General features: G+C 36.9%; 1 protein-coding gene across 2 annotated transcripts in view; it reads left to right on the top strand.

Moving 5' to 3' along the window:
- Window positions 1–27085, top strand: part of DAB1 (DAB adaptor protein 1) — a 269541-nt gene that overhangs the window by 23931 nt on the left and 218525 nt on the right. For both annotated transcript variants that reach the window (XM_063298018.1, XM_063298017.1), the window contains exon 2: window positions 5918–6038. The gene's annotated coding sequence lies outside the window, so the exon portion shown is untranslated. The remainder of the gene's footprint in view (window positions 1–5917; window positions 6039–27085) is intronic.

The following is a 27085-nucleotide window of genomic DNA, read 5'->3' as shown; positions in this document are numbered from 1 at the left end:
AGGGAAGTAGTAATCAAGAAATCAAATGACGTATCGCGCTGGGAAAATCAGTCATCAAAGACCTATCTAAAATTTTCAGAAGTAAAGATGTCAGTTTAAAAACAGAGGTCTATCTGACTCATGCCATGGTCTTCTCAATTGCCACATATGCCTGTGAAAGTTGGACATTAAAAAAGGAAGATAGAAGAATTGGTGCATTCAAATTGTGGTGTTGGTGAAGATTATTGAAAATACCATGGACTGCCAGAAGAACAAACAAATCAGTTTTAGAAGAAATACAACCAGAATGTTCCCTAGAGGCGAAGATAACTAAGCTTAGACTCTCATACTTTAGGCACATCGTCAGGAAAGACCAATTGCTTGAAAAGGTAATGTTTGGTAAAATCGAGGGCCAGCAGAAAAGAGGAAGATCTCCAGTGCGATAGATTGATACAATCACAGCAACAATGGATGCAAACATTGGAACAGTCAGGCATATGGTGCAAGATTGAACAGCGTTTTCTGTTATACATAGGGTCGCCATGAGTCATAAACGACTTGACGGCAACTAACAACAACAACAACATGTAGTTGTACCCATTACAAAACAGGATAATATGAATTTTGGCTTGTTTGCTTAATTGTTGATCCATATGCCTTGAAAAGCCTGTAATTTCATGTAGCTTCAATCTTTGAATAATTTCTTTTAAATATGTGAGATGTTTTCCTTTATTACATTGTGCATTATACTGATTTATTCTGTTTTATTTTCTCTTATTTGAAACATTAGATTCAAAACTAATTTGAAAAACTAAAAACAAAACATGAGAAAAAAGTGTTTAATTCTATATTTATTGCATTGCATTTCTGTCCCACTGTTCTTGGTATTTAAGCAGCATAGATAGGAGTCTTCCCTTATTTTATAGCTACAGTTGCCAGAACTCTGTGAAATCTGTTGGATGGAGACTTGGGCAGCTCCTTGTTTGAATGAGGTCTTGAACCTGGCTTTTCCAGTCTGAACCCAACACTTCAACCATTACATTGTGCTTTTAGCAGAGCCGTCTTCAGTTTGCCATTTCTTCCCCGGGAGTCCCCCCCAGCCTGTTTTCAAAGCAATTATGATTTTTTGATTTTTTTCCCCTCAAATACACTTCAACAAATGATACCACACAACCTCTTTTGGTATTTGCTGGATATATTAATTTTTGCAAGATAATAAACATTGTTAATGTTACCTTTTTAGAAATTTAGAGCATAAATTTAAAAGAAAAAGAAATTTGAAGAACCCCTTGTGAGTAGCTGCCCCCCAGCGTTCATGTGGGCAGTCTCACGGCTTCTCCTTGCCCGGAGAAGCTCTGTTAGCTCTGGCATATCACCCAGCTGTGAGTCTTTGCCTCTGCATCACCCCCACTATTCTACGAAGATGTGCTAGTCTGCCATGTTTCCACCAGGAAGTCGAGGATCAATATTTACTCATTTGTTGGATAATTTAGTTTAATATGATCAGAGACCAAAGCATCAAACAAATTACAGTCAAATTTTAAAAGAACTTGGGGGGGGGAGGGGGGGAGTGCCCAGGAAATTAATAGGATTGCATATTATCCTGGCAGAGATATATCAGTCATCAGACATTGCCAAAAAGAAATCCAAAGTCTTTTTACATAATTGATTACATAAATGATTATTCATCATCATCAAACAAAATTTGGCATTTCTGTAGACATGCCTGCTAAGACACATAAGAACACTGTCCTTATGAGACCACCCAAGTGTTAAGTTAATAGGAGCACTATTAATTCAGAGTTCCATGGTTGATAAAAAGTACAGCACAACAGAATGTGCAAAACTCTCTTGATTGCCCTGTCTGGACAAGGGTACCAGCTATCTTGTGGTGGTGTACTGTTGAACTTTCCTTCTGTGACCATAGATGGACTAAAGGCCAAAATAATTTAGGCCTAGGGTTAATTATTTGAATGAATGATTATTCAAACTCTCATTTGGTGTTTAGGCTGTAGGGAATATGTGCTTGCCCCTAATGGTGCACACATTTTAGGCTTCAAAAGAAAGAGTAGTGGCACAAGTATGTAATGGCAAGTAGAGAGGGATGGACCTGTTTAACTTTGACCCAAATTAATTTTGTATATATTTATTCAGAGATCTCTTAGATGCTATTTCCACCTTAATCTGATTTTTTAAAACTAAATAAAAAATGGCATTTTAACTTTTTTTTAAAAGATAAATATTTCTTGCCCGGGTTCAGAAGCACTGGTTTCTGCCTTAGCGCAATATACGACTCCATAGTAGCGTACCACTGTTATCGTTTATACTGGCACAGTATTTTCAGTATAGTAAAACTTGGAAAACCATTGGAGTCCAAAAGTGAATAATTATTATGGTTTTTAATTTAATAAATTTTCATCAGGTTAAATATCATTTTCTGTTTCTTTTGGTTATTTAGTAGAACCGAGACCTAATGTGAGAATAGTTTTCTCCATAACAAGGCTTTGTTGCCAACAATTATTTACTGTTTTCATGCCTGACATAAGGTTGAAATAGTTCACCTAGTTAATGGCAGAACGGTCAGATGAGATCCTTACTAAGCACCTGTCAGTCTGGTTAAAATGTTAATATGCAAACCTCTTTGTAGTAATCCACATATGTTTTGCTTGCTGGCTGACAGAATTACAGCTGACCTCTTGCTCAGAATATCTGGAATGGTTAGCAAATGGGAGTGATGTTATCTGCCAAGGAAAAGATCAAAATAGGCCTTTAAAAGATTAAATTCCAGGATTATTTGAAAGTAGAGGATTTGAGTGTGGTTTTCCTTCAGTTGATATTTACCAGGGAAAGAGACAGATATACTGTGTTTTAGTCTATTATTACAATGGTTTGACTACTGACAAAGAATAGATACGAGATTCACAGAAAGAGGTCACTTTGAAATGATTCCAAGCAGTGTTCTCGGAATGCCTTAGATTTTAGCACCCAATATATCCCTGATTTAAATGATCTGAGCTCATGATTATTATTTCAAGATTTTTAATATGCAGTCAATGCACCAAAGTGTGATCTACCTTGCAGGGATGCAAATAAAGGCAAGCTAGGATTTTACCAAAAGTTCTTACCTAAGCTTCTCTCTGCAACTGTTTTTATTGTGAATGCTAATTGTATCACTCTCATTTATTGTTTGCTTACATCCAGATGTACCCTCAGTGTATTTTTTGTATTGCAATTAAATTAAAAGCATAATTTAGATTCCTTGATTTTATCAGATACTATTTCTTAAAGAAGTAGAATATAGTGAAGATAATTAGAAAGCAGATATCAGAGTTGGTCCCCAAAGATCACACAGAAACATTTTGAAGGGGCTTCAGTTTTAGACCATGCACTTGTTTCAGGAAATCCAATATCTGTTTGAAGATCCTAGAACAACCCAATAGGTGCATGAGCTTAGCTCTAGGCTCACTATATAAATGAGAAATGCAGGGAGAAAAAAAGGGAAAAGACATTTTCAGGTAAATTATTTCTTTATTATTGCCCTATGTGTTAGAATTACATCCACATAAAGGCTGCTTCTGGACCAGCTTCAGAGTCTAAGAGTGAATGGCACTGTGTTGTGCTGTTTTTCTTCCTTCCTTCCTCTGAGGCTGGTTCCAGTTGATGTTGATGGGAAGGGAAGTGTTCTAGCACACAGCCCCTGATTTCTGGATTGCCTCAAGGCTCGATATTCTCTGCACTGCTAAGATCTACATGAAGCTGCTGGGTGAGGTCATCCCATGGCACAGGGTGAGATATCATCAGTATGTTGATGATACAGCTTTACGTTTCTGCCCTGGGCTGAACAAGTGATGCCATGGAAGCTCTGCTTGGTGTCTGGAGACTGTGGGGGTTTGGATGGGGAAGAACAGGTTTCAATTCAACCCTAGATCTGAATTTTAAGTGTCCTTGGTTCTAAGAATTTTTCCCTTCTTGTTCTGAATGGGGTTGTACTACCCCAAACAGAATTAGTGTGCAATTTGGGGGTCCTCCTGGACTCATGGCTCCTGTTTGATGAACTGGTGGTGGCTATAGCTAGGAGAGTTTTTGCACAGCCATTTGTACCCTTTCCTAGACCAAGAGGCTCTGCACACAGTCCCTCATGCTTTAGTCACCTTCTGATTGGGTGACTGCAATCTACTCTGTGTGGGTCTGCCCTCAAAGAACATATAGAAGCTCCAGCTGGTCCTAAATGTGGCAGCGTAGGCAGTTAAGGGCTCCCCTTGGTGTGCACGTGTTACACCTCTGCTCTGTGAGTTGCATTGGTTACCAGTATGCTTCTGAGTGCAATTCAAGTTTCTGGTGGTTATCTATAAAGCCCTTCATGGCATGGGGCTGGGTTATTTGTGGGACTGCCTCTCCCTGATGTTTCTACTCATCACATCTCACAGAAGAGGCATGTTATGAGTCCCATTAATGGAGAAGTGTCATCTGGCTGGCCCCAGGAAACAAGACTTTTCTGTCATGGCACCTTCCCTCTGGAATACCATTCCCCCTGAAAGTAATTGGCCCTGATCCTGCTGGCCTTTTGCAAGGCTCTGGAAACGTGGTTGTGATCCCAGGCATAGGAGTTGGATTTTCAATTAGAGCCCATGGAATGGCTGTTTTAATTGTCATTTGATTGGTTTTTACCGTGGATGCTGGTTATATATTTTATTTTGTTGTTTGTGTTTTTAATTGCTATTAGTAGCTAAGAATCATCATGAGATGGATGGCCATATACATTGAATAAAATAAATAAATGATTGGCTGAAAAATTAGTTGGATTTTATTTTGGTTCAGAATATGGAGTAAATATTTAGCATTTAAACTGATGCTTAAATACTAGCATTTAAACAAGAGAGTGATTTAATTTACATCACCTTGTTTGCCAGCACCCTTTCCATCATGGCCCTTGTTCAAAGCAATTTTTTAAAGAGATGCCTGTGCATTCTCTGGGCTAAAGTTGCATTAATTCCTGAAAATGTCATTTTATTGGGTATTGATATCAAAGTATACTTAGCTGTCATGCTATAGCTTATCTATCTGGCCAAATGTAGAAAATGGGATTGCACTAAGAAACCACTGTAAACAGTTTATTAAATGATGACTTGCGTAATATAAGCACACTTTCATTCTTTGAATTCACATTAAATAGACTTGAAAACCTGAAGAATTATGTCCTCTTTTTGAAATTATTCAGATGTTCTAAATGCTATGATTATATTTAAAATAATTTTTATGACATTCTGCCTTTGCAAATAAAGTTACCTTATATTTATGTTAGTTTCAGGGTCCCAAAGTTAGAACTTTTGCATAGATATTCCATGTGATTGTCTAAAAGAAGGATGGCAATCCTGAAGAAGGAATACAGTCCCATGGAAAAAAACAAAACAAAAATACTCCTGAGTCTTTAATCCTGTAAAATTCATCTCAATACATAAATAATTTTTTACAGTGAAATCAATTTATTACAGATTTTTGTGCCTGTAAATGAAAACAGACAGCGATATTTTTCTGCTATACAGTCTGCTTCCTCCTCTTTGCTGTAAATCTGTGCTTTAAATGGAACTGAACGAGCTCCCCGCTCCAGCCCCTGAGTCTTAGAAACTTACTGATATGCTAATATTAGAGGAGGGAGAGAAATAGTGAAGGAAGATGTCTGTTAAAAAGAAAAGGGGGATAACCCATCATTCCTTCCTGAGTAACATGATGAATTGTGGAAACTCTGATTGAAAATTCTAATCACAGCCTTGCAGTCCTTCAGATTTCAACTGCTGACAGTTGATTCACTCCTTTTCATGCCCGCTGCTCACACTGCTTATGGTGTCTCTTATGCATGAATCTATCATTAGCACACAAAGCATGATGGATTGGTTAGAGTACCTCTGTCCTCAAAACCTGGGAAATGCTTCTTTTTCAGAATTGCAGAGCCTGTATGTGACATCGTCATGAATGAAAGAAGAAAGTAATACAGCTTTGGATGCGCCTGCTTGCTGCCAATAACAAAAAGAGAGGGGAGAAAATGATGCATTGTGGGGAATGTGAGTATATGGCCTGTTCTGACCTCACTAGCAACCGGTGCAGAACATCATTTTCCATAATCAGGGCAAAGTACTCCAGGCAAAAATATTGGGACTCTGATGTTCACTCAGAAGTAAAAAAAGTAAACTGCATCCCCTTGCTACATGAAATATATTCAAACATTTGGAGTTTGAGAGCAACCTTGGGGCCAGAAAGACTAATTGATTATAATGTAGATGAGATTTTTTGTCAAAACTCTTTTACCTGACTTTACCACCTTCCTATATTTAGAGGCTACTTTTTAGTTGTGCGCTGTTCTGGTTGGTATGCCGTGTCTTGGAGACAAACATAGCTATATTTTGGCTGAGAGGGAAGGCTAAATTTTCAATGAAAACAGTAAAAAATATGTTCTGCTTCATGCTGCACTGAACTGTCTTGTAATAAATGAATCTGCAGAGTTGACAGAAACTTGTTTTAAAGTTTAGCACTGTGTACTTAATCTCAAAATTCAGTAAGAAAAAAAAGATTGTTAAAGAATAGAAAATAGGGTACATACAACTGTTCTGCAGTATTTTCCAAAAATATAGGATTACATTGTAGAGAATGGATATCTCATTCCTTTAATTGTAATGTTGAAAGTCTCTGTTGGTACAACCAAAATAAGGCCCCATCTCTCTGTCTTATGTTACTGGGTTTCTTGTTCTGCTTGTTTTAAATCTGGTCATGTAGGAGACATTGGGATGTACATTAGCGGACAATTTGAAAATAGGTTTTTTGTGGATTGATTATTCCTATACTCACTGACAGAAAGACATATCTACATTCATGTATAGACTAGATAAAATATTTCATATGAAAAACAAGGAATCAACAAAGTCAAATGTATAACGATCTCTGATGCCTGCTACTGCCTCAGACTACCACTATAATGATTACTTTTTAGAATTGCAGAAAACTTGGAGAGGAAAAAAAATCTTTCACACCAAGCTTTCACCAGGAGAAAGAAATATTTCTGCTTCATCTATGCTCTGCAAAAGCCCAGTGTAAAGTGAGAGTAGAGTCACCCTTACTATGAAAGGATCTAGCACCAAGCAGAACATTTGAGGAACTGCCAAATTGGGATGGATTTATGTTATATTTTCCGTTATTTACCTACATAGATGCATAGCAAACTTTTTTTAATAAAAACCCCAGAATTTCCAGTCTGAATGTACAGTATATAGCAGCTTGTTATGGATGATCAGTGGTTTGAAATGTAGACAAATCAGAGGTAGACAACAGGATTGTCTTATGAGTACCAATGTGTACACAAACATTTCCCTTGATGCCTATCAAGCTTCATACCTCATATGACTATTATTATTGATTCTTAAGTTAACATATATAAATGGGAAGCAAAGGTGCTGCAAAACAAAGCAAAGCAACATATTTGTTGCCTCTAGCATCATATTTATACATCTCCATCCCAGGTGAAGTAAGTGATGCTGTGACCACTCTCTCTAGGTACCTGGGGGCTGTGGGGGTCTGGATGGGGAAGAACAGGCTTCGGCTGAACTCTGGTAAGATGGAGTGGCTGTGGGTTAACAGCTCCTCTGTATCCAGGAATTTGCCATCTCTAGTTCTGGATGAGATCACACTGCCCCAAACAGACCTGGTCTGTAACTCGGGGGTCCTCATGGACTCACGACTCCTGCTCAAAGTGCAGGTGGCAGTCGTGACCCGGAGGGCCTTTGCTCAACTTTATGTTGTGCGCCAGTTACACCCTTTCCTGGATCAAGAGGCCCTTTGAATGGTCACTCATGCCCTGGTCATCTCCCATATAGACTATTGTAATGCTGTCTACATGGGGCTACCGTTGAAGAATATCTGGAAGCTACAGCTGGTCCAGAATGCAGCCACATGGGCAATTTTAGGTGCCCCAAGATTGGCACAAGTAATAGCTTTGCTGCGCAAGCTGCACTGGGTTCCAGTCTGCTTCTGGGTCCAATTCAAGGTGTTGGTTATCACCTTTAAAGCCCTACATGGCATGGGTCCAGGCTACCTGCGGGACCGTCTCATGCCCATTACATCGACCCATCCCACCCAGTCATGCAGAGAGGGCATGTTATGGACCCTGTCTGTAAAAGAATTCCATCTGGCAGGGTCCAGGAAGCGAGCCTTCTCTGCAGCAGCTCCTGCTCCCTGGAACATTCTCCCTCTGAAGGTGAGACAAGCCCCCTCTTTCCTGGACTTCCATAAAAAACTGAAGACCTGGTTTTGTCATTGCGCCTGGGGCAGGGATGGGAAGTCATTCTTGGGGATGGCTGGTGCCCTAAAATGGCCCCTTACATATTCATAGACTGAAGTAGGACCTTACTGCCATCTGGAATTTATTGCATTTTATATTTTTACCTTCTATTTGTATATTTATTGTATTATTTATAGTTTGCATTGAATTTTAAACTTTGTTTCTATTGAAAGCTGCCCAGAGTCCCTCCTTAGGGGGGAGATGGGCAGTGATAAAACTTGGCAAACAAACAAACAAACAAATAAAATAATGTTTTTTGGCCTCACGTAGCCCCCACAGCCTATATGAGACTTAATTTATGTAATAGAACTTTGTTTAGAAGTAAGTCTACATGCCAGAAGACAAAAAAGCCTCCGCTGTCCCTGAAGTGGTAAAGGAAGTGTCAGGAGTCTCTCTTTTGGGAGATGTGATTTTTATCTTCCTTTTCATGGCAATCTTTTTATGAATAGTCATGGACTATTCATAGTCCATAATAGCCGTTTTGAGAAAATAGCCATGGTATGCTCTCAACATTCCACTGGGCTATAAAGGTTACCTCCTGTCTACAGCATTCACTGCAGAGGGAGTATGTTCATGGTAGGAACAAAGGAGAAATATATAAAGAAGTAGAGCATCTAGTAAGACATATGTTTTTATGGCATATTAATGATTCACAGATTGAGTATGAAACATTAATTTGTGTCCATTTACTTGGCTGGGGTGAAGAAGAGTGTTCTGCAGTTATTTACTAATTGCAGTATGTACATATAATAACTTTTTGTAATTACAAATAATATATTTAGTCTCATATGTCAGCTTGCCAGTGGTGGAAGCAAAACTAAAACTATAATAGCTTGGCCATCATTTAAGTGTAAACTCACCCTTAAATTATCTTGGAACATGGAGTAGGAAGCTGTTTATAAGTAAGATCCATTCCCATTAGCCTCAGCGTGGTAAACATCATATTTTCTAATACTGCATTTGAAACACCAGGGATCTATGGCTGTATAGTCAGAATGTTCAATGATTGCGTGTAACAAAATGTCGGAAATTGGAAGTTGGAATTCCTCCCATCTAGAAAATACTATGAAAGATGAACATGCATTAATCACACAGTGAATAATAGCCACATTCTACAGTGACTGTGATTACCTGAATCGTTTTGCCTAAATTTTAGGGTTAGCAATAGAGAAACTTTCTACTTTCCTACCTTTGAGGGCAGTTAAATAAATAAATACAAGGAGCCAACCCTATTCTATTGTACCTCTCATTGTGGTATATAAAATGGATAGTCATTAACAATCACATTTTAAGAAAATCCCAAAAACTCATTTTCTGCTGTCTTTTCTTCCTTGGGTTTTATTCTAGGTTCTAAACTGAATTTCAGTGTTATATTCCACTGCTATCTGGGTTGTATATTCATTAATTCTGTAAATATTACTATTTATTTTTCCTTATTTTTGAAAAAAAATAGGATTATATTTTGAAAACTGTCTTGGGAATGATTTTACCTTTACTGTATATATCTCACATTGCTTCCTTTTGGGATAAGCAGTGTTATGCAAAGCACAGAAGTAAGACAAAGAAATTAAAGTTATGAGATAAGAAAAATAAAAGGAAATAACTAAATCTAGTTTATACCAATATAATTCACTAGACACCTTCATACCTTTCTGTCCTTGAAAGTCACCCTGGCTTTCACTGTGTACATATATCACTCTGTATGTTATCTTTTGTTCTTTAAACTTCTCATCTCTATCTTTATGAGAAGCTTTACAACTCTGTATAACCATGTCTTTCTCATTCTTCTCCTTCCTCTTGACCCATCCACTTTTCCTTTATATTCACTTTTCCTTCATATTTAGTTGTATGTATGTTTGTATGTATGTACTGTATGTATAAGTGATTCGTTCATCATTCATTATCTGTATATGACCAAACCACTTCAATATTCTCCTTTGGTACCTGTATATATACAGTATATATATTTGGTCCACATTCATTCGGTACCCATTCAATCTTGACACTATCTCTTCTTCTTTTATCAAACACAAGTTGATAAAACTCCAAGTTCTGAAGTACCTCATTCCCATCTTATTCTGCTTAATATGTTTTGCCTGATAACAAACCCAACTCTTTTATAAAAAGTAGCCAGAAGCTTACTGTTATACATATTATACATAGACTATATTTTATCCACTATATTTCTTCCAACATTTGTATATCGTAGAATTTTTCAATCCATTTTCCCATTTTTAATAAGCATTGTACTAAAGTATGCAAATTCACCTACTGTACGTGCTCTGTTTTTTTGCCATTTATTTATAATTATTCACTCCGGTTAGCCTGTCTAACACAACTACATTGGATTTTGATATTTCAATCTTCAGATTCATCATACAATCCAACATTTGCTGCAAATTAATCAGGTTCTTGGCCAAATAATATCACACTGTCTGCATACAAAATATCACCACAAATGTTCCTTATAAGATTGTCCATAAATATATTCAATAACCAAGGGAACATCACACATTCTTGTCTTATTCCCTGCTCAGTGTTTAAACTATTCACCAAGCACTAAGTTCATTCTCATATGTATCTTATTTCCATTGTATACATATCATGTTATATTCTGTATACAGAACGTATTGCATTCAGCAACCAACTGTCAGCTCCAGATTAACACAAAACATTCCATAAATAAAGCCTATTCACTTTATCATATGCTTTCTCTAAATAACAAGCATACTATATATTTCCTTCTTACAGTCATGTGTTTTTCAGTGACCTGAAGAGTAAAAATTAGGTTTGTACCTACCCTTAGCATAAAGCCATACTGAACTTCCTATACTTGCTCATGGTACCCTCTCATATGTTGTATGATGAACACCTTCTTAGGTATAATAAACTTAATGAACTAATACTACTGTATATTTTGCATTTGCTAGTGCTATCTTTCCCATTCCAGTTGTCATTCAGTCATCACATACACATTAAACAAGTCTCTACAGCCACTCCATAAACAAACAACATTCATATTTTAACATTTATTCAGTTAATACCATCTACACCTTTAGTCCTGTCATCTTTCAACATTCTCATGGTATTTGATGACTTCATTTTTTGGACGTTAATATTTGTAGCCTTCATTTCAGTGCCACACTTTGACATATCACCCATTCCCATACAGCTCTCTAAAATACTCCTTCCAACATTTGTTCACTTCAAGTTCATCCCAAATAATTACATCACTTTTATTTTTATTTTCATTCATTCTGTGGAAGTTCTTGTTTAAATGTCTTCACCCCCTTTAAAATATTTACTTCCATCTAAATTATCTGCATTTTATCTGCCTATTTTAATCTTGATCATTCCTTGCTCTCCTCAGTAAATGCTTTGTAAATATATTTTCTTTCCATACATACTACATAGAGTACTCTCTTTCTGTCATCTTTGTTTTTGTAGCAACTCTTCTTTTATATGTATTTTCTGTCATCCAAACTCTTTTACTGCCTCATTTTAACAAACATCCTTTTTCAATTTCCCATTAGTATAATTCCATTCCAGTGTAACTTCTTTATACTTGATAACATTTTTTACTCTATTCCTTATGTTCACTTTCATTCTGTTGCAAGATTAATCTGTTTTCTGATTTTTTTTTCCACTTAGAACTCATTCTTTCCCTTCTTTTCATTGCTGTATTTTTACTTTAGTTGTTTCAATTTTTTCTCTTTTCTTGCGTGTCCATTTTTCCAAAAGACTGATCCTGATACTAGCAATGGATAGTCTATTTCATATTCAGAACCTCTAGTCATCCTTATATTCTTCACTAATTCTCTCAGTCTTTCACCATAAATAATCAAATCAGTCATGTTTTTAGATTAATATTCATTATTTTACTATGTGTGCATATGAATAGACTTAATGCTTAAACACCTATTCAAAACAATGAGACCTTTTTTTAGGCAAATACTCCCTCATCATCAATCTATTCAATTTGGAGTTAATGAATGTCCCAATCACTTTCTGAACCTTCTCATCTCATGCCAACTCATACAGTCAAGTCATCTAACCAATCCCCCCCCCCCGCAATTCTACTGTTTTCTCCAAAATTTATCCTTACTGGAGAGTAATATATAGCTATCATCAAGTTATGCACTCACAAGAATCCATACGTAACAATTCATACTTTGCAACATACATTTTAGACCTCTTATTTATACTTATACCTATAGATTCCCTTCCCTTCATGTATTCATCAGCTCCACTCCATAAATTCAAACCACTTCATTTAGATTTATTACATCCTTAAACCACTTCATTAAGATTTATTACATCCTTCCCTTTTGTCTTAGTTTTACAGAAACACAACATAATCTTTTTTACATACCTTCATTTCATGTGTTTATTCATGATCTTTATTGTTTTACATCTCTTATGATCCAGGTTGCAGTGATCCATAGGCTTTGGTCATCACCAGATTGGCTGATAGATTTTTTTTTTTCCTAATCAAGGCATAAGTAAGACAGAGAAGGCATAGCTTAGGTTGCCAGCTTTAGTCCTGCTTGTGCCACATGCATCATTCCCTGTTAACATTAGGGATGGTACCTGTCGCTTTGTGCTTATTGCAGACAAGCCTAATTTGCCCAATCAAAAGACAGTTTTACCCCAAGCATGTCCATGGTTTCCTATACCAATTAGGATTGCTAATCTAGAGAATAACTTGCAAGGCAACATACCTCTTGGTCATGTCCTGCTAAGTAGGATGTACAGGCAGCATATAAACATATTAAAAAGCAATAAATGAATTGCAAAACATTTATTTGAAGGAATTGTCTTCCTTGTAAAAACTTTATAATATATGGATAATTGAATAACAGTTTAGAATTATTCTTGATCCATCAGCATGCTTTAAAAGGGTAGAAAATCAATTTTAAGCATGCTGATTGCACGTACAATGGATGGTTAAAGATAAATTCATAAACATTAAATGGTTATGAATAAGTGCCTAGAATTTCTTTCTTGCCCATAAACCTTGTATAATCTCTGTATTGTTTATTATTTTTATATTTGTTCTTATTTTCCTCATGAATTTAAAATTCATGTGTTACCAGATTTTATCTAACATAAATGTCATGGAACCATACTTTTCCCCCCTTTCTGTTGCTATTTTTATGTTGCATAGAAATGGGATTGTATTAAAATTGTATAGAATTTATTCTAAACTTCCTAAAATTCCTTTGGGAAAAAGTGGGATATAAATATTTTTCAAATAAAAAAAATACTAAACGATATTTAGCAAATTGTATGTTATTCAGCCAAATGGAACAAACAAGAAATCCTAATTTTAAAAGTTTCTATGGCACCATGATTTCTGTTTATACTTCTGGTCCTGTTCCAATCAAGTATTGGCACGAATGTTTCTGACTTTGATTTGGTTTATATATATACAATCTGTAAATAGTGAGTTTCTCTTTAGACTTTTTTGTTTCTTACAAAAGCATGTTTTTTAAAAAATGTGATAACACTTTGGAAATACCTAGCTTAAATCTGACAGGGCTAAAATTCTTTAAACAGTCTTCTACCTCTTATTTTCATTCTGTTCTGCCAAAGTGTGTAGCAGTTTCAAGTGTTTTGAAGTACCCCATATACTTTGGTTATGACGGTTGAATGAAAAGTTATGCCTCCAATGTCATGAATGAGAGTAGATGGTGATACTGAGATGGCAGTACTGATGTGCTAGAAGCTCTGACATATTTTTTAGCATCTCTTCTTTAACTTCAGTTGCCAGGAAGTTGCTGTGAGAAAAGGTTATATCACTATTGTTTGTGAAATGGAAACCTGCAGTGAGTAGTCATCAGTGTACTTTAAGCAATATGTTGTGACTAAATTCACTGCAAATGCAGGTGGTTTATAGTAATGACTGTTTTAATGTGAATACTGTGCATTGCTGGGCCAGAAAATGTAAAGGTGGTGAATTGGGAAAAGATGATTTACGTGTTCTAAGAATGAAGTGAATGGCCTGTGACAGCAACCAACAAGCTTCACATGATAAAGGTTGATGAATTGATTAATGAAAATTGGTGGATCACTCAGAGGTAAATTGCTGTCAGGCTTAGCACTTCACAGGAAAATCATCTTACTGATGTTCTTTCATATCAGAAAGTTTATGCAAGATAAGTTCCTTGAATGCTGATGGTGAAGATGAAAGTTTTGGATGTTGAAATTTGCCAGCAGTTGTTATCAAACTATGAGAACAAAGGTGAAGATTTTTTTCACAGCATTATGACAGCCAACAAAACATAGGATTATCAGTTTTGGAAGTACAAGAAGGCCATTTTATTGCAATATGATGATGCTAAGCCTTAACCTCATGAGCCACCCAAGAGGTAATTGCAAAGTCTCACCATCTTACCCCATTTGCCATATAGTCCAGACTTGGAATGATGTGACTTCCATCTTTTCTCAAAATTGAAGGTATATCTTCATGGACATCTGTTTGACTGAAATCAAGAATTTGAAAGGACAGTCAGAACCTGATTGAAGAGACGAAATGTGGTGTTCTTTCATAATATCTTTAGGAAGCTTGTCCATCTTTGGCAGAAATGTGTAGCAAATGACAGTGATTATGTGGAGAAGTAAATAGAGGTAACAAAAAAGCTAATTTCAAGGATTATTGTCTTGTTTCTTTTATTCAAATATCCGTATTTAAACTCTAGTTATTTAAACTAAAGTTGGAGATGGAGGCATTACTTTTCATTCTACCCTCATACATGTTTTCTTCCTTTGTTTGCCTGCATTTTTAATTTTGTTTCAGAATTAAAAACTTAGGATATATGTATCAACAAGTGTGTGCAATGACAGGGCTGAACATAATATTTCAGGCAGTGGCTCACCATTAAGAGGTCTCATATTAAAAGTGAAACAGTATCAGTAGGCATACATTCCAATCTAGTTTTCAGATGATGCATTTTTACTAGAGATGCAAAAGAACATTGCTTATTTGTCACTAGCAAAATGGGTAATGATATTTCTGATTACTATTGATTTTCCTAATAAGTCTAATCAGACAAACTCATTACTGTGCTCCACAAACTTCTTTTTCCCAATGTTTGCATTTCTTCCTTCAGCTCTGTGGCTTGACTCTTTTAATTCTCCTTTGCTTCTCTTAAGAATAAGGAATGCCTATGGCCTTTCCCTGCCTCCTTTCCTGGTTCAATACTAGGAGTAGAATTAATTTAATGCAAGCAGACATTGGCATATGGAAATGAGATTGCAGACACAATACAAGCATTGAACAGTTGTTAGGTGGTCACAATTTCTGAATCTGGAAGGATTACAGTGGTGACCTAAGGTGAAAGGTTGTGGATCTCATTACAGATTGCCTGACCACTCGTTTTCATTAAAAAGTTCTTTAAAAATATTAAAGATTTTTAAATTTAGGGATTTTAGTATGAGAATGTTTGCATGCTTGTGAAATACATCTGTTCTTATAGAAATCAACTAGTTAACTGCAAAAAATCTCTAACAAGACATACTATATACTAAATGGCATGGCTACGCATAATTTGTCTATTCTTCTGAGTATGCACCAGTTCATGATATATCTGGTATGCAAAAATTGTTGTTTCATTCATTATTCAGAGTCCTAGTTGCCTAACAACTGTTTATCCATTGATTGCTTATTAAACATTATACAAAATGCTAACCATAAACTGTGTTTCACAAATCTGTTTGGTTGGATTCACACATGATGCTAAGCCAAAGCCACTTACGTTACAATAATGTAATGTGTGAATCTGGTCAATGCAGTAAGTCAAATTTCTTTGAACCAGTCTTCTTAAATCTGGTGCTCTTCAGATGTCATAAGGGATGGAGGAATTCTATTGTAAGTATCAAAGTCCAACAAATCTGGAAAGCACCAAATTGGGGGAAAGCTATCCTAAGTCATAAGTAATAAAATTCAGAGATTTTTATGTCAGAAAAGTATGCCTAATGGTTTGAATATTATTATTTGTGAGTTCACACACTGAAGTAATTTTCAGTGTTTGTTCCTAGGCTCTGGAACTCCCAAAGTACATCTGTTTATCTTGCTCTGAAGACCTATTTAATGATCTTCTGTCAAGCCATGCAGACTGGGCCTTTGCTCTGTTAAGTTGAATTGTGCTGCATCAATTATACGTTTTCTGCCTCTGAAGATGGGGTTTGTTATATGCTGTTTATTATCTTCTGTGTCAAGGTATAAGCTAATAGCTGGTGCTGAGACAGCTTTGTGTATGCAGTTCTATTATGCCATAGTGGGCTTGCCACTGAATCTGATTAATCTTTGTGTTCTTATTCAATGTGGATCATTATGCACACAAATCTTGTTCACATTTGTGATTTGGTCATTATGCTTCAGATTACACACACACACACACACACACAGACACACACACTTGAGGTAGAATAAAGGACAAAAGACTTGTAATTCTGTTACTTTGTGCATTTAAAACCACTGGTGGGAGGACACCACTTTGAAACCAGTCCATGTGACAAACTCAGAATTAATTCATTGTCTTATTTTGGGCTGTTTACTAGCTTTCCTCGTCTAGTTTACAGTCCTGGATTTTCCAGATGGACCCTATTCAAGTATTAACCAGGACTGATGCTGCTTAGATTTCTGATCTGTAATGATGCTCCTATTGTTTCTGATTCTTACCAGTTCTTTCAGTTTATTGTCATTTATATCTGACATTGTTGTTGTTTATTCGTTTAGTCGCTTCCGACTCTTCGTGACTTCATGGACCAGCCCACGCCAGAGCTTCCTGTCGGTCGTCAACACCCCCAGCTCCCCCAGGGACGAGTCCGTCACCTCTAGAATATCATCCATCCATCTTGCCCTTGGTCGGCCCCTCTTCCTTTTGCCTTCCACTCTCCCTAGCATCAGCATCTTCTCCAGGGTGTCCTGTCTTCTCATTATGTGGCCAAAGTATTTCAGTTTTGCCTTTAATATCATTCCCTCAAGTGAGCAGTCTGGCTTTATTTCCTGGAGGATGGACTGGTTGGATCTTCTTGCAGTCCAAGGCACTCTCAGAATTTTCCTCCAACACCACAGTTCAAAAGCATCGATCTTCCTTCGCTCAGCCTTCCTTATGGTCCAGCTCTCGCAGCCATATGTTACTACAGGGAACACCATTGCTTTAACTATGCGGGCCTTTGTTGTCAGTGTGATGTCTCTGCTCTTAACTATTTTATCGAGATTTGTCATTGCTCTTCTTCCAAGGATTAAGCGTCTTCTGATTTCCTGCAGTCAACATCTGCAGTAATCTTTGCACCTAGGAATACAAAGTCTTTCACTGCTTCTACATTTTCTCCCTCTATTTGCCAGTTATCAATCAAGCTGGTTGCCATAATCTTGGTTTTTTTGAGGTTTAGCTGCAAACCAGCTTTTGCACTTTCTTCTTTCACCTTCATCATAAGGCTCCTCAGTTCCTCTTCACTTTCAGCCATCAAAGTGGTATCATCTGCATATCTGAGATTGTTAATGTTTCTTCCAGCAATTTTAACTCCAGCCTTGGATTCCTCAAGGCCAGCTTGTCGCATGATGTGTTCTGCATACAAGTTGAATAGGTAGGGTGAGAGTATACAGCCCTGCCGTACTCCTTTCCCAATCTTAAACCAGTCTGTTGTTCCGTGGTCTGTTCTTACTGTTGCTACTTGGTCGTTATACAGATTCTTCAGGAGGCATACAAGATGACTTGGTATCCCCATACCACTAAGAACTTGCCACAATTTGTTATGGTCCACACAGTCAAAGGCTTTAGAATAGTCAATAAAACAGAAATAGATGTTTTTCTGAAACTCCCTGGCTTTTTCCATTATCCAGCGGATGTTGGGAATTTGGTCTCTAGTTCCTCTGCCTTTTCTAAACCCAGCTTGTATGTCTGGCAATTCTCGCTCCATGAACTGCTGAAGTCTACCTTGCAGGATCTTGAGCATTACCTTACTGGCATGTGAAATGAGTGCCACTGTTCGATAGTTTGAACATTCTTTAGTGTTTCCCTTTTTTGGTATGGGGATATAAGTTGATTTTTTCCAGTCTGATGGCCATTCTTGTGTTTTCCAAATTTGCTGGCATATAGCATGCATTACCTTGACAGCATCATCTTGCAAGATTTTGAACAGTTCAGCTGGGATGCCGTCGTCTCCTGTTGCCTTGTTATTAGCAATGCTTCTTAAGGCCCACTCAACCTCACTCTTCAGGATGTCTGGCTCTAGCTCACTGACCACACCGTCAAAGCTATCCCCGATATTGTTATCCTTCCTATACAGGTCTTCTGTATATTCTTGCCACCTTTTCTTGATCTCTTCTTCTTCTGTTAGGTCCTTGCCATCTTTGTTTTTGATCATACCCATTTTTGCCTGGAATTTACCTCCAATGTTTCTAATTTTCTGGAAGAGGTCTCTTGTCCTTCCTATTCTATTGTCTTCTTCCACTTCCGCGCATTGCTTGTTTAAAAATAATTCCTTATCTCTTCTGGCTAACCTCTGGAATTTTGCATTTAATTGGGCATATCTCCCCCTATCACTGTTGCCTTTTGCTTTCCTTCTTTCTTGGGCTACTTCTAGTGTCTCAGCAGACAGCCATTTTGCCTTCTTGGTTTTCTCTTTCTTTGGGATGTATTTTGTTGCCGCCTCCTGAACAATGCTGCCAACTTCTGTCCAGAGTTCTTCTGGGACCCTATCTACTAAGTCCAGTCCCTTAAATCTGTTCTTCACCTCCACTGCATATTCCTTAGGAATATTAGTGAGCTCATATCTAGCTGATCTGTGGGTCTTCCCTAATCTCTTGAGTCTGATCCTAAATTGTGCAAGAAGAAGTTCGTGATCTGAACTACAGTCAGCTCCAGGCCTTGTTTTTACCGACTGTACAGATGTCCGCCACCTTTGGCTGCAAAGGATGTAATCAATCTGATTTCGGTGTTGTCCATCTGGTGAAGTCCATGTATAAAGCCGTCTCTTAGGTTGTTGGAAGAGAGTGTTTGTTATGCAGAGTGAATTGTCTTGGCAAAATTCTATCAGCCTGTGTCCTGCTTCGTTTTGTTCTCCCAGGCCATACTTACCTGTAATTCGAGGTGTCATTTGACTGCCCACCTTAGCATTCCAGTCTCCTGTGATGAAAATAACATCTCTTTTAGGCGTGTTGTCCAGTAGGTGCTGCAGATCCTCATAGAACTGCTCTACTTCAGCTTCTTCAGCATTTGTGGTTGGGGCGTATATTTGGATCACTGTGATGTTAGATGGCTTGCCCTGAATTCGAATTGAGATCATTCTATCATTTTTTGGGTTGTATCCAAGCACTGCTTTAGCCACTTTACTATTAATTATGAAGGCTACTCCATTTCTTCTGTGGTCCTCTTGTCCGCAGTAGTAGATCTGGTGGTCATTTGATGTGAAGTGGCCCATTCCAGTCCATTTCAGTTCACTGACGCCCAGAATGTCTATCTTTAATCTTGACATCTCACCAATAACCACATCCAATTTGCCCTGGCTCATAGATCTTACATTCCAGGTTCCGATGGTGTGTTGATCCTTAGAACATCGGATTCGCCGTTCACCACCAGCACCGTCGGCCACTAGCCATCCTTTCGGCTTTGAACTAGCTGCGTCATCACGTCTGGGGCTAGTTGAGCTCATCCTCTGTTCCTCCCCAGTAGCATTTTGACCATCTTCCGACCTGGGGGTCTCATCTTCCGATGGTATACCGACATATCTCTGGTTGTACTGATCCATTTAGTTTTCACGGCAAGAATACTGGGGTGGGTTGCCATTACCTTCCCCAGGGATCGCATTTAGTCTGACCTCTCTGTCATGACCTTCCCGTCTTGGGTGGCCCTTCACGGTTTAGCTCATGGCATCATTGAGGTGCTCAAGCTCCAGCACCACGACAAGGTAACGATCCTTTGCTGAAGATATCTGACATTGCAATTTAGGATTTTACCAAATAGGTACATTTGTTTCTGCTGCATATATGACCAGGTTTAAATTTAAGGTTATACCGTGAGCAACCAGAACTTCTAATACCATTTTTGTGGTTTTTCTGTAGCCCAGGATATAGTAATAAATATATGTTGTAAGTCCACAAAGTATACAGTGAAGGCTAGAGCATTTTGTGACTTGTACTAATTGCATGTAGCAATTAGAAAGTTCTTAGATATTTGAACCAGCTCACTGGGCTTAATTAATCCTGCATGCATAATATATTACTAGACACTTATGCAAACTTTCATGCAGAGTTATGATTGTAACTTGACCCTACATGTTGAAATGGGACTCATATATTTGCATAGTGGGAATTAGTCTTTTTTTTTTTTTTTAGAGCTAGAGGGAATTATTGCAGCTATTTTCGAATACGTAGTCCCCAACATCTGGTGGATTGTGAAAGTAGGTACACCGGTATCTCGGATCATGGGACCTTTAGTCATTTGGTATAGGAGTCAGAAAAGAGCAAAGTTTGGCAGCGCCATCTGTGCCTCTATATTTGTGGTACAAAAACTTCATTCCTGTTCGCAGCCCTGGACCCATTAAAAAGCTACATTCATCCCTTCTTGAATTCAAGCTATTATATAGTTACATACAACACTAAAGTCAGCAAGATTTCACTGATACAAAGTAAGGTACGGTATGCTTTGAGTCAAGCTCAACTACTGACAAGCCCATGTAATTTTGTTGGGCAGCAGTACTGAAGTGTTCTGCTACTGCTGTCTTCTAGAAAGGACACAATACCCAACTTGTATTGTGAATGCTCGGTAATAGTTAAAATAAATAGCCTTTGGATTATTCTAGGGCCAGGTTGTTGTCAGGGAGGAAAATAAATCCAGTGCCAGTCTACATTTGTTTTGCATGAATCAAACTGTGAAACTAATTTAAGAACTTTCACACTTGGCTTGAATGAAGACTGCAAGTACTTTGATCATATTAAATTGTACATGATTAGTTCCAAAAAGTCCTGGCTTAGATAGTATTCATCAGAATCAGAGTGCCAAAGCACAATGAATGCTCTGATCAGCTAGCACAAAGGTGACCAATATGCTGAGAGAGTTTAAGGTTAGAGTTAATCTTTAAAGCAAAATTAATGCATTTTATAAGTATTGCATGCTGGAGGATAGAAAAATAAAATAAGATTCTCAGGCTTTGTGTTGCTTAGACATCCTAGTTCTTTGGGTATTTCTTTCATGGCATGTTTATATTTATTCTTTTTTCCTGTTTGAAAATAGTTTTGGAAAACATCCCAGACACTATTAACTCCTGTCTCATGATTGAGATGATTAAACTTTCACCTACATGTTCTTAATTAGCTGTGCTTTGTTTTACATATTTCATATGCAGACATTCAGAGGAATAAAATTGTTGTTCATCGGCTGTTATAAAGGATATTCTGAACAATCTGACAATGGAGTAACAGTGATCTAGGGTAGCCGGAGAAGCAGTGTGGTCAATTCTGCCTTTGGAGTGATAGTAACATTTTATCTATATCAAATGGAAGATAGGAGCACTGTGCCTTTCTGTCAAGAGGACAATTCCTCAAACCACTTAGTTTTAATCTGAGGCTGATACAAATTATCCCAAAGATGGAAATTGAGTCATGTGCAAATGCAAGCCAAAATAATACCCCCTTCAAAATTGTATTATTAAAAAAAAAACAATGTAAGACAATAGGATGTGCAGTGAGTTTCAATATTAGCCGTATGGGTGGAGATAGGAATAATTTTCTTTTTAAGGTAACATTTCTCATGACATTATACCTAAATGTCCTCTTTCCCTTATGTAGCTGCAAAATGCCATATAAAACAAGTGCTATAATTGCCCTGCCTCACACAAACATCAGAAAAGTATCAAATGCCATTTTATAACTTTTAAGAGCATTTCTGTTTATGGTTCTTTTTTGTATAAAAATGAACAGCTCACATAAATTGTACTGTTTCTTGGAGTTTTGGATTGATTGATTACGTGGCATCAAGTCATTCTTGACTCTTAATGAGTACATAGATAGATTTTCTCCATGATGATCTTGCCATAACCTGGTCCTTCAGCTTTTCTAATGGTGCACTCATCGCCACTATAACTGAGTCTATCCACCTTGCTGCTGGTCGTCCTCTTATTCTTTTTCCCTCCACCTTTCCCAGCATTAGAGCCTTTTCCAGAGAGCTAGGTCTTCACACAATGGGTCCAAAGTAGGATAATTTGAACCTGGTCATTTGTGCCTGAATGCCTCTGATTTGTTCAATGATCCATTTGTTTTCTTGGCTGTCCACTGTATTCTTAAGAGTCTTCTCCAACACCAAAGTTCAAAACCATCAATAATCTTCCTATCTTGCTTCTTCAAAGTGGACCTAACCAAAGTACAGAGTCTATATAGAATAGAGACATCTATTTAAGAATAACTCACTATGAAGTTTGCTTGCTTGTTTGTCTGTTTGTTACAATAATTTATTGTCCAGTTTATTTATTATGATAATTCTGTTCTTTGTATCATCCTTTTAAGGATAAAAGGTACATAAAGTTGCAGGTCCTTGAAGTAGTAACATAGGTATCATGATTCTAGGAATTTTAAGATTACTGGGTTGTAAGATTGGAAAGGTGGGTTGTTACAGACTAATATGACTACCATTCAGGAAATCTTTACATGATACATAACTGGGCAGAAGAACAGATAATAATACATATAATTGTTACAAATTGTTATTGTACTGATTCTTTATCCTAGACAAATGCCTACTGGAAACTACAGTATTTGATATTTTATATATTTATTTATTTTTTATATTTTTTATCCCGCCTTTATTATTTTTATAAATAACTCAAGGTGGGGAACATACCTAATACTCCTTCCTCCTCCTATTTTCTCCACAACAGCAACCCTGTGCAATGAGTTTGGCTGAGAGAGAGAGACTGGCCCAAGGTCACCCAGCCAGCTTTCATGCCTAAGGTGGGACTAGAACTCACCGTCTCCTGGTTTCTAGCCTGGTGCCTTAACCACTAGACCTAACTGGCTCTTATCTTGAACCAAGATATCCACTTGGTTTGGAAAAGAGAACCTTTAGGCATTGGCTTTTGTAGTTATTGTTGTTTTAAATGATAGAAGGGACTGCTTTAAGTGCCAGGACATTAAAGAAAAAGACATTATTCTAGAAATATTTTTTTAAAAGCCTGGAATAAATAAGAACTGATGGCAAGTTTTTCAGACTTTGACATTATTAAGCCTCATTAAATTGAAAGAGCAAACTCAGTTATGTCCAAGACCATAGAAGAATGAGTAGGCTATCTAATATTCACAAAGAGGACTCCATTTACCTCAAGCAGTTAGTCCCCACAAATGCAGAAACATTCAGATTGCTTGAGTTACAGTTGCTACAGGTCTAGGGAATGAGCACAGTGTTGGAAAATAGAAAACGTACAGTGACAGAAGATTAAACTTTTCTTAGTAACTTTGAGCTTAAATCATTAAGGACTTTTTAAAAATCAGTCTGAGTTTTCTGTGGGTGTGCACACGTTTATATACTCATGTAACTTTTATATTCAGGAGCTAATGTTACTTATATCACCTGTAGCACTGTTGAAAACCTTTGATTCCCTCATTCCTAATGAGTCTTTGAAGCTGACTGAAATTGAGTAAAGTCTCTGTAGTGCACTGCAATTAGTATTTTAAATACAGACTACCAGTTTAGTCACTTCAACCCTCCATTCTGTTCATAGTTGATTTGAAACGAATAGATATAGTAAGTAACAGTATAGTGCTGAGTTTAACCCTTAGAGATATTGAGATAAAAAGTTAACTTTTGGAGATGGTAATCACATCAGGATAATTGGTTGCTATTTAATAATGCAAAAACAAATGAATGTAGGTCATCAAAAGAACAATGAAGAAAAACTATAAAGTGAGATTACTACCCTGCTATCAATTTGAAATAATCTGGAATGTAAAATCAGGTTTCATAGCAACCTTATGTGCTTTGGAATGACATATCTCGATATATTTTTATAATAGTCATTCATATTCCTAAAAATAACATAAATCTTTACTACTTAGTTATAAAACTAGATTATAAACTAAGCAGTAAGGATTTATGCGGTTCTAGGGCAAAATATACATATATGAAATTTCTAATCTGATTTGGAGTAGTGCTTCCTTCATATAGTGTAATCATGCACAATTTCCATTAACTGCATTTTGCATTATTATAATATTTTTCATTAATCTCTGTCCAGATTCAATAGTAGAGTCAAAGAGTTGCATCAATCAAATGAAAGCACAGATCACAGTCTTGGATGGTAACAAAGGAAGACATTGAATAAAAACAAATAATTAAATAACATGCTGTTAATTAGATTTTTGAACTAGTGCAATGTTCTGCATGTAATGATGAAGACTACTTTTTAAGCCAGAGCAGATCAGACTGTTCTGTGAGCCATTGGCTAAATGGAAAATACATTTTAGGCTTAATAAACAATTTAGATCAGATCAGATTAGTCATTCTGTTTCTGCTATGGAATACTATTTCCTCTTAAAGTTTCCTTGTGCCCTTGCATGCCCCCCAAAGGCCTTTTAAGTCAACACTTTCTGAAACAGACCATTCATTTTAATTCCTTAAAAGTAAACCATATGGATCATGATATCTAGGAAGAAGGTGCAGCCAGAAAGCTTATGCAGAATATTATTGTGACTGACACCAAATTCTTAATTCTTCAGCTGTCAGTAAATTGCCCAGGGAATCTGCCAAGAGACCAGATGCTGCTGCCACTGTTGGGGCGGGGGGAGCAAACTATACCTTGACATTTGTCCTGTAATTGTTTTCCATCAGAAAATAAACTGTGACATGACAGAAGGCAGTAAATGTCTCCTCACTGCAAGCTACCTCGGTGACCTAAAAATGTGTTCCGTTTTTTATGTCATGTTATCATCCCATACTGTATCATTTTGTAAACTACTCAAGCTGGCTAGTTCTTGATTTCCACTACAGTTAGTTATTTCTGTTGATGATTGTAGCCTTGTGCAGATGTTCTTATTAAATGGACAGCTTCTGCTTGTTCTTATACCTGCAAGTTCTAAAGTTGATCAGAATGTCTACATAAGAGCCGCAAACACACACACATACACACAAACAAATTCTTTGATCTTTATATTGGAGAAATAGAAAACATACAGTGTTTGCATATTTATACAATATGCATTGTATAAATAGAAACAAGTATCCATAGATGTTTAAGCAGGTGTGTGTTTGTTTTTCAACCAAAAATGCTGGCTGTGTATATAGCCATGGCCACAACTGTGAGGATACAAATTGGCCTTACTGTTGCTAAAAAACAAAAACAAATCATAAGCATAAGGTAGGTGGCAGTGAGTTTTCTTTGGGTTGTCAATATATTTTTAATTGTAACTATTTAAAGCAGTACACATAAAATAGTGTCAGGGTAAGTTTTTTTTAAGAAACTTGAAGCTGCCACTTTTCCGCCAGTCTAAAATAAAATGGACTAATAGCTGTTGCACTGACCATGGATAATATTATAAAGCCAAACAGGGTTGGACCTGGTAAATATTTGGATGGAGACCATCAATAAACCATTAGGACAATAGGCTAGACTGGAATATTGGGGAAAAAAAATAATATAGAGGTGGTTTGCCACTAGATGACAGTGGCAAACCACCTCTATATTATTGCCAAGAAAACTTCATGGATATGTCCATGGTACCCCCTTCTTTAATAAGAAGACTTTATTAAAAGGAATTTTCCTCATCTAGTGTTTTACCTATATAATGCTGTGCTAAATATTTCCTCAGCATTTTTCATCCTTCTTCAATTTAATAGATTATTTTTTATTTTATTTTTATCCGTTACATCATGCCTAATTCTTGGAGACTGCCTGGACAAGTCCCTGTAGTTTTCTTGGCAAGGTTTTTCAGAAGTGATTTGCCACTGCCTCCTTCCTAGAGCTGAGAGAGACTGGCCCAAGGTCACCCAGCTGGCTTTGTGCCCAAGGTGGACCTAGAACTCATGGTCTCCCGGTTTCTAGCCTGGTGCCTTAGCCACTACACAAAACTGGCTCTGTAATAGATTATAATTTGCTTTTAATTTATTTTCAGAGTGAAATTCTCAGGACAAAAAACCTGGACACTTGTATATTCTTGTCTATATTGTAACAAAGGACAAAGAACTCATAACAAGGAACAAGGAATCCTGCTTCTTATTAACCATTTCTTCTAAAAATAAAAACTTAATGCAATTTCTTTTCTGTGAAATTGAAGAAGGTCAAAAAGGTGGAATAGTTTGGGCTCATTACTTATTCAAATACTTAACTTAACCTTAGTAAAAGTATCCCTCTACTAAGTAGAACAGCCATTACTGAGAATAGTTGATGATTCTCAGTAGTGGATCATAAAGAAGAATGAATTGAAATATAATATTGGCAGAATCATAATATCACTGAATCATTTTGTATTATTCTAAAATTATGTTTTGTTCTGTTTTTGAATCATGATCTTAGTAACTTTTTAAAATAATGCAGCAGTGGAATGGGGTTGTACTTCAGAAATGGATAGACAGGACAAAATGAAATTTGATGAAATTTACATTTAAATTAAATTGATCAAATACAGTTATTCTCTTTGACTTTAATTTCACTGTTTGTCACTTTAAAAATTTAACATATTGTTGGCAACTTTGGTAGTGGACATGGAGACCCCATGTAGGCTTTGGGATGCTGCTGTTTAAGCTGGGGCATCTGGTTGTACACCCATACTATAATGGTTATATCAAA

The sequence above is a fragment of the Candoia aspera genome, chromosome 3 (assembly GCF_035149785.1).
Source record: "Candoia aspera isolate rCanAsp1 chromosome 3, rCanAsp1.hap2, whole genome shotgun sequence".
NCBI classification, from domain to species: domain Eukaryota; kingdom Metazoa; phylum Chordata; class Lepidosauria; order Squamata; family Boidae; genus Candoia; species Candoia aspera.
This window is presented reverse-complemented; position numbering and strand designations above follow the sequence as displayed.